This window comes from Marmota marmota, unplaced genomic scaffold (assembly GCF_001458135.2).
Source record: "Marmota marmota marmota unplaced genomic scaffold, marMar, whole genome shotgun sequence".
Classification (NCBI taxonomy): Eukaryota; Metazoa; Chordata; class Mammalia; order Rodentia; family Sciuridae; genus Marmota; species Marmota marmota.
In genome coordinates this window covers 8,464,186-8,481,216 of record NW_026000075.1, presented here as the reverse complement: position 1 = coordinate 8,481,216, position 17,031 = coordinate 8,464,186, and positions in this window count along the sequence as shown.

Below are 17,031 nucleotides of genomic sequence, written 5' to 3'. Positions count from 1 at the left end.
CTTTGACTAATGGAGTATCATTATCAAATTCCTTATTATAAAATATTATTTTAACATAACTTATGATAGTATTGGCTTTTTTAGTGGACACAGCATTCTTCTAATTAAGATTGAATTGTATTCCTTACTAAAACTCTTAAATTTTCTACATGTGTTGCCAAGCAAATTATAATTTGCATTTTCCTCATATATAGATATTAAATGTTATGAAATAATACTTTATTGGATTCAGAATATCATTCCAGCCAATTAAAGTCTTTTTTTCACCTTAGAGAAATGAAATTTCATGGTTGATAAATAACTTTTGTCTTTACCCACATAATTATCAAAAAATACCACACAGAATCAGGTTGAAGATGAAGCTCTAGAGAAATAATAATGGAGGCGGTATCTGTAAGACTGAGAAGAGCAAGAGCTAACATTTACTGAGCACTTCCTAGTTCCCAGGTTCTATGTCACACCCCACAAAAAACCACTACACACCACTGTCAAAATGACCACTTTTGATATGCTAATTCACTATTTGGTCTTTAAAAACTACTTATTATTATTACCTTATATGATGAACTACCCCTTGGTGATGGAAGAGTGAATAGAATGTAGTCTCTTTTCTCATACCACTAGCAGCTGACTGATTTATCTTCCTTTGTCTACAAACATTTTACAAGAGATACTATCAGAACACTTGCAGGATCCTTTTATTTCCATTTAAAATATTCGAGTGCCACCATAGTCATCTTTAGTAAAAAAAAATTGGCATAATTACTTCAGATTTTCTATTTGGGCATCTCTGTGTCACCAATGCCTTATATTATATGACAGAAGACATCACAGAAAAAGAATTCTCACAGCAATCATCTGTCACACTGAAGATGTTCATTTAGGCCAGCCAAGTGTAGTCTTCAAATTGCATTATTTAATACCAAAAGCATGTCCTAGAGCTATAGCTTACTGGTAGAAAGCTTGTTTAGTATATGCCAGGCCCTGGGTTTGACTCTCAGGACAGAAAAGAAAGAAAAAAAAAATAAAGATATAGAGATAGGTAAAGAGAGAGAAAGGGTGGGGGAGGATAAAAAAAGAAAAAAATATAAAATATTTTATAGTAAAAAATAAACATCTCTCACACTTGAGATCCTAATCTTTTAGTCTTAATTCCTTAGAGACATTGACTGTTACCAACTTTTATAGATATTTCTACAAGTATCCTATTCATATGCAAATACATACAAATATGCATTGTCTGTGTATGTATGTAGGGGGCATTTATGATATGTTCACTTTAATGTATCTGGAAATGTTCTATGTGAGAACACATGTGTCAGCCTTATGGAGAAAACAGAAGTAAAATTAAAGGTCTGAAATATTCCAGGTGAAGTGGCACATACCTATAATCCTAGTGACTCAGGAGGTTGAGGCAAGAGGATCATAAGTCCAAACCAGCCTCAGCAACTTAGCAAGACCCTGTCTCTAAATAAAATATAAAAATGACTGGAGATGTGGCTCAGTGGTTGATTGACCCTGAGTTTGATCCCTGGAACAATAACAACAACAAAATTTCAAATTTATCCTTAAATTCAAGGCCATTCTAATCAAAGTTTCAACAAAATTTGTTTATAGACCTGAGATAGCTACAGATCAAGAATAACCAAGACCATTTGAATGAAAATAATATGGAGCAACTACTTTTTCAACCATGCTTCAAGGGTAACTGTAAATCTATTGCTATTAAAACAGTGTGAATCAATTCAATATTGATAGAGAGAAATAGAGAATGATAGTGAAGCATAAGCAAACTTATGAAGAAGGGGAAACTTATTATATGCTAGAGTGGCATTACAAATCAAGAAAAGAGGATAGACGCTAGCTAAAAATATCTATCCACATGGGGAAAAGTAGCCCTATGTCATAATACATACAAAATTTAACCACAATAAAAATATAAACTTGAAAAACAAATTTCAGCTATTTTAGAACACAGAGGGAAACACTGTCATGTTCTTGAAGTAGTGACGGAGTTAAATGAGATAAAATAAAGGGAAAAACTAAAAAGTTAAAATATCAATATATAAGGTAATAAGATTTTTTAAAATGACAACAAGCATCTACAAACACTGAATGATTGCAGCACCCATCAGCAATGAAAGACTATATTAATGAGTTAAAATGGAGAACTTCTGTAAATCATCAAGGAAATACAAATCCACAAGAAAAATTAAGCTGGTAAAGTATTGCAGATTAAAACATTTTTTGCTTTTCTCCTCTCCCAAATCCTATAAGAGGACTGAAAATATGGAAACCCATTAGAATGAAAGGAATTGAAGAGAAGATAGCAGCTGAGAAGTTTTAAGTTTGGGAAAGATAAAAATTACATAAAATAAAGAATGTCAAGAATATAATACAACCTATGAAATAAAAACATAAATTACAATTGGAAAAGTTAAGTGATTAAGTGATGTTTAATAGAACTCAAGAAAGAATTATATATACATATATATGTGTGTGTATATAAATATATATAAAATTTCAAGAAGGGAGATTAAATTGAAAGAAATGCAAGGCATAGAAAATAACTAAATAGAAATAGAAGATGAAACAAAGAAAAAGTCCAAATGTCAAAAAAAGGAAGGAAGGAAGGGAAGAAGGGAAAGAAGGAGAGAAGAAGGATTGAAGGGAGAGAGAGAGGAAGAAAGGAAGAACTCAAGCATAACTGACCAGAGAGACAAAGAAAATTTAATATATGTGTGTGGAATCCAAAAAAAGTGAACCTAAATGAGAGGATAGAACAAATACAATAAAAACTGTAATTCAAAAAGCTTTGCACAAAGTAATGATTCTACACTTTGAAAGGCTATACTGAGGATCTGAGGACACTCACCAGAAAGGACCAACCCCAAGACATATCCCAATAATATCCCAATTAAATATCAAAGAAAAAAGCCTTTGAACAGTCACACCACAGCAAAAGACCAAATCTCCGAAGAATGGAGATATTTTATAACATAGTTAGATTATATAACAGACTTCCAAATCTAGGGAAATAAAGTAGCATACATAAAATACTCAAAGAAAGATTTTTCATATCCAGCTATATCCAGTGATTTTTATATCCAGCTATATACTACCTTTTCTCTAAGTAGGAAGACCACAGGCAAATTAATATTGTTCCCAAGAGTGCTTCCTGGAAAATTTACCAGGAAAAGACCATCAGACAAACTGAAAGGTGACACTGACATGAGCATTAATGATGGGGACTGAAGACACACTTACTTAAAGATTAAGACTAAGATAGCGAGTACAATATACCATAGCTATAGGCTTTGGCAACATGGACATGTACTACCAAAAGAAATAGGAAGACGATAGGAAAATCACAAGCAAAATTGTAGTTACTTTTAATAGTCATATTTGTGGACGTAATAGTGCTATCATTACTCAGAGACTGGTTTCTCTGCAACAATGGAATATAGCAAATGAGGAATACAGTGATGTGTAATTCTACAATTCCTAGTGTCTTTGAGAGCTTATCTTAGGAAAAATACACTAAATACTCTAAGTGTTCTGTATAAGTGTGGTTTGGATTTTAAAGTGGAAACTCTAAAATGTTATACAAACAATGACCAAGCCAGTGGCAATGAGCATATCTAGGACCCAGATTGTAGTCTTAGAATAACATTCCCCATTTTAAAATGCACACACCACGGACACAAACCCATACAGAGAAAGACAGAGCTAGAGAGAGAGAGGGACAGAGAAAGATGGAGATAAGTGTTTGTGAGTCTGGGGAACAAACTTAACAAAACAAACCTGGAACATCTTGTCAAAGATTTTAGGGATGTATCTAAAGAATTCAGGAAACAGCTTGAAGAAGATTCCACTATATAAAGACAGGAAAGTTTGTACATCAATAAGAATAATTTCAATTGATTAAAAAAGATTAAATTTAAATTCTCAAGTTAATAATGACTAAAGAAAAAACTCATCTGTTTCTTATGGAAGATAACTGAAATACAATTCATTGTTTTTAAAACTGAAAAAGATTGAAGTATTTATCCTGCCATTCCTCTATGATTGGTACAGCTAAGCAGCCAAACAGTCCATGAGAATTTATTCTTTGAGAAGTATTTTAGCTTTTTTATTATTAATTTTATTGGTACATTATAATGGTACACAGTAGTGGGATTCATTGTGATTTATTCATAAACACAGTATAATTTGGTCTGTTTCACTCCTTATACCTCCCCTTTCTCTCCCTTCTTCCCTCTCCCAATTTTCTTCCACTACTCCATTATATTTTATTTTCAAGAGGTCCCGTTCTTTCCTTTCTTCTCTCTAGCTTCCACAAATGAGAGAAAATATGACCCTTGACTTCCTACATCTGGCTTACCTAACTTAGCATGATGTTCTACAGTTCCATCCATTTTCCTGAAAACGACATAATTTTATTCTTTTTTTATAATTGAGTAAAGTTCCATTGCATATATACACCATATTTTCTTTACCATTTATCTGTGACAAACACCTAAGTTGGTTTCGTAGCTTGACTATTGTGAACTACACTGCTATAAACATTGTTATGCATGAAACACAATAATAGGTCAACTTTAATTCCTTTGGAAGTATTTCAGCTAATGGAAGAAGCGATCATTGTGTTCGATTTTCACCCTCCTGTCACTCCTAGTGAATCAGTAGGTGTAGCTATTAAGTGTCAATGGCTGGAAACATCACAAAAATAGAAACAATCAGTAGTTGTGTGACTCTGAGAAGGAAGTAGATACGACCACCTCTGAAAAGTCCTACACACCAAAACAAACCTTTATTCAATAAAGTCTCTAGATTTCATTGTCAGGAAATATACTGGAGACTGAATAATACATGGGTCAAAAGAGCAGGTTAAAATAGACCATGAAGATGAAATCAGCAACAATCAGACTATTGAGGATTTTACCAATTTCTTGTTTTCTTTAATAAATTAATTGCAAGAAAAAATGATGGTAAAAGTTTAGATTAAAAGAAACTTAAGAACTTTTGAAAACTTCCTGCTTCAGGAAGAACCATTGAATGATAAAACTATAAAGAAAAGTAAGGCCATCTAGCAAGCCCCAAAATAGTGTTTATTTATGGGGGAGGAAAGAAGTCGTGATTAAAATGGTACATGTGGAGGACTTTTGAGGGTGGCTTGCAAAGTTTTATTTCTTAATGTGGGTGTTTTTCTCTAGAGTACAATGATGTATTAAACCAAACATTTATTTCATAACTTTTTTTGTACTTGTTATATTTCACAATAAAATAAATAGAATGTAATTATATATATATATATATATATATATATATGAAAATGTTTCAGACTAAAAAAAATAATAACTCTGTTCATTGAAAGGGCTGCCAATTGTTCAGAGAATAGGCAGAAAATGCACCTATATGGAAGCCATGTCAGGACATCAGAAAAGAAGAAAAGTTCCCGAAGCTTCCAAAGAGAGACACGAGTGTTTCTCAACAGCAGCTCTGAAAGCTAGAAGACACTAAATAAACCCCTTCATAGTTTTAGGGGAAATTATGACCAACCTGGAGTTTCATATCAAAACAAAATTTGAGTCCAGTGTATCCATCATCCAAGAAGGCATGGATCCAGGAAGAAATCAGAAGGAAATCAGGCCACTGACCAGGAGGTATGAGAACGGCTATGAACCTGGAGAACCCGGAGAACATTTCTCTAGAACAAAGGAGAACCTGATAGGAAATCCCATGTATTTCAACATGTGGAAAAAAATATATATATTTGTATGGATTCTAGAATTTTCTTGCTCAATTTGAAAAAGATGTAGGAAGCTAAACAACAAACAAAATGGTAATTGTTAATACAGAGAAAACCAAAAAGTACTGTAGGGAATCAAATATAAGCCTCAGATATGTATTTGTGCACATGAATGAAAATATACTTAAGTGATATTCTTTAGTACTCTTACAAATACAGATTGAATCAAAGGGTGTTTTCATTTTTATAACTTTTTCCTGATTGATTTTCAAAGACGTTATACAAATTAACATTCCCACCAAGTGTATTAGAGAACCTGTTTGCCTACCCTATAGCCAAAAATGTGATTTTCAATTTTTTATCTTTTCCATTTTAAGATAAATGGAATGTCATTATTGTATTAATTTGCATTTTTAAATTGAGGTAAAGCATCTTTTCTTATGCTTATAAGCCATTGTATTTCTTTTTTATATTTAATGTATTCCTTTACTTTGTATATATTTTCTATTTGTTTTTTTAATCTCTTCTTATGGAATTATAAAAGCTCTCTATAGACAAATAAAATCAGTACATTTTGACATATGTGTTGTAGATAATTTTGATCACCTTTTCTTTGAATTTTGTTATTTTGTGCTAGACAGAAATGCTTGCCCTCTATTATTTAAATGTATCAGTGTTTCCATTATGTTTTCTGGGGTATGTTTCTTGCTTACAAAGACTTCCTCCATTCCAAATATTTTTTTCTTATATTTTCTTCTGTACTGATGGCCTCAGTGTTTATGGGAAAATATTTAATCCATTTACAATTTATAATGATAGAGCAGGTAAGGATGGAGGATTTAGGTTTATTTTCTTCCCCAATAATTCAACATCTTAAAATTCAGACAGGAATAAAATGGATTGTTTTATTGTAAAGCTTAGCCTTTTATTTTCAGCTGCTGAATTCTATGAGACTACAGAAGAACATGATGCTAGCCAAACCACCTGAGGATTCTTACTACCTCCGTCTGTCTTATTCCATGTCTATAACTGAAATCTACCTGCCCTCCTAGTATGTAACATCCAGTTCCAAACTATCCCAAGAAGTTTGAAAATTATTCAGCCAGTAAGGGATGGCCTCTGACTGCATATCAGTATTCTCATAGATCTGAATTATAAAGTATACTCACATCTTCAGACTGTGTTATAGGGTTTTTTTATTTTTAATTTACACACAATAATTGTACATATTTATGTGGTACAGTATTACATTTCAATGTATGTATACAATATGTTATGATCATGGGAATTAGTATATCCATCACTTTAAATATTTATCATTTCTTTCTATTGAGAAAATTCGAAATCCCTCTTTGCTAGCTAGTATAAAATATAGGATTAACAGTTATCAATCATAGCTATCCTACTATGTTAGCAAACAGAAATTATTCCTTATGTCCAACTTCACCACTGCCCCTATTAACCACCTTTTCTTTTGTCTGCCCTCCCTCATACTCTTCCCAAGATCTAATAACCACTATTTTAATTATTCTAAAGAAATCTTCTAAGTGTTTCTTTTACCTCTGTGAGGTTACTCAATTCTACAATAAAAAGTTCACAGAGCTCTGTAATCAGAAAAAAAAATAGAATTAAAGGTACTATGATAAGGGGGTCTTTTGATTTAGGTTGGAGTCATAGAAGAGCAACAACAAATGTACACGTCCACCTGCCCCTGGACTCCAGACCTCAGCCAAGTGCCTGTCAGGTGATGCTATGGGATTGCCAAGGATTTTCACCAAGTGTGGTATCCTTAAGACAAGCGTAGATATCTTGGCATTTTAAAGATAATCTACTTAGTGATCTTGGTTTCTTCCCAGATTGGAGCAGTGGAATAATTAGTTCACTGATCTGTTGTTAAGAAAGATCTCACTAAAGTAGCTACCTAACTTCTTCTCCATTGCCTAAGACCTCTACTGTATCTGTAGCTCTCGGGTTATCATTTTTTGGTGTTGATTCTTGGGGCTCATACTCTGATACATGACTTATTTCTCTATCTTCTTATTCTGAGCTTTCCAGAGCCTTTGAATTGCTATAAAAAGAAACTAGTTTTTGCATTAAAGTTGAAGAATAACAAACAGAAATTATTTTCGTCTAGATTTCTATGAAGGCTTTTAGCAAAGATGGATGTGTTATGAAAATGCATGTTTTAAAAGGTGATAGAAGGTTAATTGGACTCTGTGTGGGCAGACTATATAGAGACAGCTTTTACTTAGTGGTCAAAATATACTTAACAAAAGTTCATATATCTTACAACTAAATCAGTTTTCCCTTCTACACAAAGACTAGTTTTGGAGACAAGACAAAAGAGCTTAGCAATGTGTGCAGTTTTCCGTAAGAAATTTGGGTGGAATTAGATGAAGGATAAAAGAAGGAGAGAACTAATCTTTACAGTTGACATGAAAAGATGTGTTAAGGAGAGAAAACTAAAAATATTTCTTTCCTCTAACAACCACAAAGTTCCTTGAATAATAAGCACATATGTTTGTTTCAGGGGTATAAAGCCCTAGGAAAAGATTGAGGACCTAGAAGCTAAAGAGGAACCTGCAGCAATCATCTGCAGAAAAAAGGTTCTGGAAGAAAGAAACAGTCATCAAGATAATATTCACTAGGAGTCAGTCTTGTCAATTTTCTTGTGAATTTTTCACAGTTAAAATCCTGAATTACACTACATTTTCTTTTCCTGTAGTAAATCAGAAAATTCTTCTTACCAAAAACTACAGATTGGTACATCTTTAACATGGAGGTAACTATGCTCACATGCCAGGAAATATAACCTTCTCATGTTGCAATGGAGACCAACATTACTCTAATATGGAGAGGTAACTTGAGGTCTGTGAGATTTTTTTTTTCCTTATTGGGATTCACTCTTAAAGATCTTGGCCAAATAAACTCATCATATTTCTGTATATTAAATTAAAAACTGATCAAGTTAATTTACCTAGCTAAGGTGACTTGAGTACAAATGCAATCTTTTGTCATCTTGTCTATAATAGCCTCTGTGCAGGAAGAGAACTTAATTTCAAACCCAGGATTTCCCAAGTTCCTCCCTCACTTCTGCATTCTATGTCCCACTCCCAGTTTCATTTTTCCTATTTGCAAACTTATTTTTCCATTCTCCTTGAATGTACCTTCTAGCCTTTCTGAACTGGTACCCATGGCTTTACTCCTGAGAGTTTTTAACACAGTTCTCTGTAGTATTAAATTTATGCAGACCTCTTGTGATAAAATCCCTCCCAATTAGACTCAACCTAGGGAAAATCTCCATCCCACGTGTCCCATATCTATCTCATCTGTATTGTTCTTGTTATTAGTCCCCAGTGCCATTTCATAGTTCAATGCCTCAACCACTGTGGCCAGATTTTAAACCTGCCTCCTACCTAGTTTCCAAAAATCCTGTGTGACCCAGCTGCTGTTTATATCCATAATTTTCTTTAGTCTGTACCTATACAGCCTAGTCTGCAACCACAAAGAAACTTTTCTGCAGTTCCTCAAATGAATTATACTCTTGGTCTCTGTTCTGGATCTTTACACAGTCTCATCCATCTTCCCTTTCTTTGCTTGGCTAACTCAATGTGATCCCTCAAAGACTCAGCTCAAATGGCATCTTCTCCGAAGAGCCTCTCTGCTCTTAGTGACTCCTAGGATAGGCAAAATCTGGCCCTCTGTTTTGTCTCTGCCACAACATAAATCACACTTTGATTGTCAGTTTCTTTGTACCCACTTTAAGACTGCAAGTTCCTTTAAGTCAAGAAGTATCTTGTGTGCTGTTTTACTTTCTATGGCTACTGGTAAATTCATATTTGGAAAAAAATTGGTATATATGTTCCCTGAAAATGTCTTGATTTTCCTATTTCCATTATTTCTCTTAAGCTGCTTTTTTTGCCTGAATTTCATCCCTACAAATTTACCCACTTACCAACCCAATGGACACATCTAGATGTATCCCAGTCCAGCTTAGTCTTGCAGGCAAGATTTGGTTATTATCACTTGCGTGAGCATCTCCTCTAGAACTGCTCTGAATTTCCACTGTTCTACACCTTCATCAAGTAATGTGAATAATAACTGCTTTCTAGTGTGCACTCAATTGCTTTTCTTCCCCCATATTAGATGAATTCAAAATAGAGACTATGTTTTAAAACCTTCATTTTCCCCATATCATCTATCACAGTGCTTTGCAGAGTTGGTGCTTATTATGTACTGAGTGAATTATTGTGAAATAATTTCTCAAAGCTATGAACTTTTCTGCATTTTCTGTAGAAAAATGCTATCATAGTACTTTTCCCCCTTGTGAATTTCTTCATCTTTCCCACTCTAACAAGGAAGTATGTGATTTATTTCTACATATTTCCCTTATAGCACTGCAGCAGAAAGCCTTCTGAAGAGTTGATGGGAATAATAGAAGCATGTGAATAATTCTGTTTGGTATAGATGAAATTGTAATTAAAATTCACATCTCTTCTACTACTTTTTCAAAGACTCAAAGATGTCTAGCAGGAACTTTTTTTTCCTCTACCCAGGAGCACTATGGAGATGTGTGCCCTTTTAATGTTTTTTCTCTCTCATCACCAACGTGACCAAAGCCCAATAACCCATCCTTAGAGACTATAGCTCAAACAAGACATTACTTGTGAAGTGTTCCTACTTCTTCTAAGCTGAAAACACTCTCTTCCAGCCCCATATGCACACAGCGCACAATCTGTATGTCTCTAATGACAGCCATCTCTTTTTGCTTCACATTTTTGTGAATATTTATGCCCAAGACTTGTACTCCTCCTACACTTTGAGTTCTCAGAGGGAAAAACTTCTACCTAGTTTCTCTATTTTCTTTTGCCCATAAAAAATGCCATGCACATATATGTTGTTCTGTGACTCATGTATCTGTTGAATAGTATACAATATATACACAAAGAATATGCAGATGAACAAAATATATACAAACATATCATTATGTCTTTGGAGTAAAGTAAATATTATATAAATTTTTATAAAAGTAATGTTTATATTAATTTTTACATTAACATTTATATTAAGGCAGCCTGCTCATCATTATAAAACTGATCAGATTGATTGATACTATTAGAGCCTGGATGATGGCACCAATTTAATTCGGTGCCATTTTTCTCATCTCCAAAACATAGCAAGAGAGACTCGAGTAGAATTGTAATCATATATCTTGAATTTCACTTCTTCTCAAAGACTTTCCTGATCCCCAAAGATTTTCATGTAGACTTCAACAGTGACTATGGTATAGTGCAGCTTCCTGCTCATTTGGCTGCTTTGTCTGATTTCTTTGAGAACAGGAACCATATCATCATATTGACTTTTTGTCAATACGCATAGAAAGTTACAGCTGTGATGGGCAGAATAATGCTAAAACTACTCTCCCAGCCTCTGCCAAAGATGCCCACATCCTAACCTCAGAACTGGTGCATACTTTATCTAAGATGCATATATGTGTAAATTAACAGTGAAAAGGAGAATATCCTGGATTATCCTGATGAGCCATAAATGTAATCAGAAGACTTATTATAAGTGAATGAGAGAGGCAGGATAGTCATAGAACATGCAACAATAGAAGCAGAAGTTGAAATGATGTGATTGCTAGCTTTGATGGGTCAAAAAGTATAAAAGCCAAGGAATGTGGGCAGCCTCTAGAAGCTGTAAAATACAGGGAATAGGGAATGGATCCCTACCTAGAGCCTCCAGAAGGAACAGAGCTCTGCCAACACCTTGATTTTAGCCCAGTGAGCTTCATTTTGACTTCTGAACTCCAGAAATGCAAGGTAATAAATGAGCTACATTAAAGCAACAAGTTCATGGTAATACGTTACAGCAGCAACAAGGAACAGGTGCAGCAGCCAGCTATAACAGGTGCTCTATAAATATCTTTTCAAAGAAAAAATCCACTCAATATTAGGCCTGATAATTATCTGACAGAATTAATTGATGTAGATAAAGATTGAAGGTGAGTTAAGGAAGAAATGCAGGTAAAGAAAAACTCCGCATTCCCAATTAAAAGTGAATTCTGAGCAAGGTAGAGACAAACAAAATTCTCATTTGCTGGATTGGACAATTAAATGGATAATATTAAACATATAAATAAAGCTTATGCTCCTGATTTGGGGTATGCTCAGTATTAGAATCCCTAAAGAACAACCAGATAGAGATATTCAGGAAACAACTGAAATTTTGGTTCATAAACTCAGGAAAATTAGAATGGAACACAGTAGCCTTGTGATTAGAATAGAAAACTGGCTGGGGAGAGATTAAAGAGGTTGTGTGATGTTTCTTAAATGCCATGGGAATCCAAACCCAATTCATCCAAAAGGATGCTGGAATGAACATTGAAGGTATTTGAGCTGGGAAATAATGTAATCAAAGTGATGGTTTAAAATTAATCTGGCATTTAAAAAAAACTTGAAGAAGGACTTTTAAAAGTTTTCAGCACAAAGAAATGATAAATATTTTGGTGATAAATTTTTTTAATCTGATTTAAATGTTATACAATGTATACATGTATTGAACATTACATGGCACCTCATTAATATGTACAATTTATGCTTTTGTATATCAATTAAATTATAAAATACAAAATAAAATTCTTTGAAAAAGGAGATTAATTTGGTGTCCCTGTAAAATAAATTGGTAGAGGGGAAGACAAGACATAAATACCATCTAAACTTTACAGATCACTTTCAAAGACACTATCTTATTTGATCTTCACAGCAATCTTTTGAGTAAGACAATACAAAGCATTAGCAAAGGCTAACCATACCATCATAAAACTATTTGTATTGCATTGATGATTATTTCAATCTAAGTTTTAAATCATTATATATAATATGTTTTTGATTGATTTTATTATTTTTAACACACTATAATAGTGGAATGCATTACAATCCTTATTACACATATAGAGCACAACTTTTCGTATCTCTGTGTATAAAGTATGTTCAGTCAATTTATGTCATTATACATGTGCTTTTTTTGCATTACAATTCTTAATACACATATATACCACAATTTTTCATATCTCTGTTTGTATATAAGGTATGCAATGTGCAGAATTTTTCACTAAAGTGTACCCAGGTGCTTGGTCAAATTCCTAAACCCTAATATTTGGGGATCATTTATTAAAAGAAAATAAATGGAATATGCCATACAAAATAGTTCAATCTTTCCATAATTCAAATTGACATGAGATAGGAGAAAAATGGACATTTTATTATTATTAAAAGGAATAATAGAATTATTCCCATAAATTGAGTTCAATTGGATGTATTTCTCACATCTTATAATAATCTTTTTTATGTTGGAGCCACATTAGTCCAATCTTGTTAACCAACGATACCATTGCAAACCTTCTCCAGAAGTTCTCTTGTAAAGAACTTTGAGATTTCAATATTTACCCCAATATCCATCTGACAAGACTTTGAAAGCACAGAGCTTAAAAATCACATACCACTATGGAAGGGTCTCTTGGGCTATACTTGGGTGCTATTAAATAATGAATGAACTGATCAGAACAAGAGAAAAATAACTGAATGAACACCCAGATAAATCAGGTTAGGAGACCAACATTGTCCATCATTACTATTTGCAAATCAATCATCTACCTTGGATTTAGTTCTTAGAGCCATAAGAGACAATGTATTTTTCATATGGATTAAAACAAGTTCTGAGGTTGATTTCAAGACAAATCAAGCTTGTCCTGGGGTTTGCTTTTGACCCAGCCTTGGCACTCCAGCATCATTAGTTGAGATAAGAATGCTATTATTTTGTACATGTTTGTTGTGGCCTTGCCTTTTTTTCCAAACACAAATATTCACAGTTATTTAGGGGCTGTCAGGGTTCAGCAATCCTAAAATAGTCAACATGGTCTAATATCCTGCTACTGAATGTATGGTCCATGGACAAATAGCCTCAGCACAACTACAGCTCATCATAGATGGAGGTCCTAGAGAAGTCCCATGAACCTACTAAATTAGAATTTGCATGTTCACAATATCCTTAGGTGATTCATACTCACATTACAACATGAGACTCTCTGATATAAACTTCAGAAGTTGCCTTTAATATTTTTTATTTGTTCTAATTAGTTATACATGACAGAAGAATGCATTTTGACATCATATATAAGTGGTGTGTAACTGCTCATCCTTCTGTTTATATGTTATAGTTACACAGGTCATGTAATCATATATCCACATTGTATAATAATGTCCGATTCATTCTACATTATTACATTCATTCCTTCCCCCATATCTCCTCCGATCCCTTCACTCCTCTCTGTCTAATCCAAAGTACCTATATTCTTCTGTACCCCATCTCCCTTATTGTGAATTAGCATTTGCATATCCAGTTCAATTCAGTTGCCTTTAATTTTACTTCCCCAACATCCTCCTACAAACATTCCTTGACATTGTAAGAGCTCTAAGCCCCTGTAAGTTTCCCGTTTCTTTCACCCTCTCTGATCACCTTCCTATGATCATAAATAGCCAGTCAACTAAAGGGATTTCAAGCTCCTTATGCTGGAGAACAGTGACTGAATTATGTGAGGGCCTAGTTTTTTTTTCACAAAACAGACTTCTTGCTTGATATACATGTGCCATATTGCCTCTTCTTTCAACTTGATTTGACTTTGTTTAAATGTGTACAAATCTTAATGAGGAAGGGAGAGGCAGCACAATTAAAAATAGAAAGAATAAGTCAAGTGAGTGTAGAACATTCAGCTCAATATCTGTTTCTGTCTGATCCTACTTCAAATATTGGATGTATTATTTTAGCCAATTTGTGTTAAGTAGACATTCTCTCATGGGAAACAGATAAAATGGTACAGTCTAATAAGTTACTGACTATTTTATGATCTACATTTCCTTACTCAGTGATGGCTTGGGTGTGACATTTCCTCACAAATAGCAGGTGAGCAGAAGTTTCTGCTCTAGTGTTATCTCTTATTTTCTTCTTCATTAAAGAAAAAGCCATCATTTGGTTCTGTAGGGAGGGTCTGACTGGGCTGAGTCTCCCAAAGGCCATCCTGCCTTGTTCACATAGATCATTCACTGGTCTTGCTTCTGTTTTTTATCTTCCACAGCCACCATATTGACTTCCCCACACATGGTTCCCTACTACGATCACTCATTTCACTGTTTCCTGCATGGCCTTGTCCATGAGTCTTGGCTGTCTTTCTTTTCTTTCTTCTCTCCCTCCTTGTCACACTATCAGCACAGTCTCTGAGACTGGCTTGCTAATACGTCCTGTTATATGGAGCTGCCTCAGAAAACACACTAAGTCCGAATTCAAACAAAAGAGAGCTTTATTTACCTGGCCAGGGGTTGTCACCTACCTGTAGAGACTGAAGCTCTGTGGGAGAACAGCAATTTCCTGGCCTGTGTCTTAGAAATTTAAGGATGAAAACCACAGCTCAGGGACTTTCCTTAACGTAATGCAAGCAAACCAATCATGGAAGCTAACTCTGCAGTTAGCAGAGCAACTCAGACAACCACATCTCGGGTTGGAGCAGGTGTTAGACAACTGTATCCTGGGTTCGAGCAGGTAGTTAGTGGGGGCGAGAATCTTCTTCAAAGTCTTGGGTCATCAAGACCACCATATCCTGGATGAGTACATTTTTGGGGTACAAAGTACAGAAGACAATATATATATATATATATATATATATATATATATATATATAGCAGAAAACAGCTTTCATTTTGTTTTCTTAGAAATGGGTCCTGCAACAATTTTTTATAGGTGGCAACAAAACAGGAGTCCTAGGCCTTCCTATGACAGTTTTTGCCTTATAATTGCCTTATCTCACTTATCAAAATCTTATGTCTATAATCTATATTATTTTACTAATTTGTAACCTATAACTTACTCTTATTGATTATATTTATCATTTCACACCACAACAGTACCAGGGTGTCTATCATACTCTGGAGTCAGGCAGGCCTAGTGCTGCTGATTCTATTTTTGCTGCTCTGTTTATTCCTCAAAGGGTCAATGCAGACTAAACCACGAAATCTCAGTCACATACAGGCCAAGAATGAGTATGGAGAATGACAGATACATGGCTTCTAGATCATGGATTGATCTTTGTCAAGTCATTCGACTTCTCTAAACCTGTTCCTTATCCTGCTAGGAGTCAGCAGCCTACAGTGGTATCATAGGCTTTGCAGTATGCATATAGTAAGATGATAGCAGGTTTTTCAACTCCAGCCCAGACTTTAGGCACATAGGGACAGGCATGTATATATTGATAGATTCTAGATTTCAGTGCTGGCTTTGCCACCATTTATAACCCTTTGCCAGTCACATGGCCTTGAACAATCATCAAGTCTATCTAAGCTTCTAGAGGAGGTGATGTTTTCTAGAGGAGGTGATGAGATGGATGCCTTCACTTTTATTAAATATCTACTATATATCACATATATTTACATGTATAGATTATACATCCCTTCCAAAAATTTAAGGTTCTGTCTTTAATATGAGAAAATTAAGAATTGAAAAGGTCAAAGAAGCTTCCCAAAATCTTATAAACTGCAGATAGATGAGAAAGACTTCAAATTCAGGTCTATCTGAATCCAAAGCCCATGTATTTTCCCTCTCCAAACCAATGGAGCTCCTAATATAGGATTTTGTGAAATTCAGAGGCATTTCTATAAATGAAAATGCTCTGAATCAAAACAGAACACTTGTCTTAGCCTATTTATACTGCTATAATACAATGGATTAGACTGGGTAATTTATAAACAACAGAAATTTCTGTTTTATAGTTCCAGAGGCTGGTAAATCCAAGACATAGCTACCAGCAGGCTTATTGTCTAGTGAGGGTCTCAATCTTTACAGATGATACCATATAGATGTTCTCAAATGGCAGAAGTCATGGAAAGATCAAAAGAGAAATAAATGCTATAACTTCACATGGCAGAAGAGAGGCAGTCCACTCTCTCAAACACTCTTATAAATTACTGACCTATTTGAGAAGAAAGGGCTTCTTGATATAAAATAAAACCCTGCTCTTAATACCACCCCAGTGGGGATTAAATCTCAACACACAAATTTGGAGACAGATTCATATCATAACAGTACTACAGAAAGATGTGGTTACAATATTTGAATTATCGCCATTTTCATTGGACAACAAAACCAAACTATTTTAGCCCCTGCCTCAAAGATGTTGACAGTTTGGCTGTGACAAATCTGCATAGATGAGGAATATACCATATTTTATATAT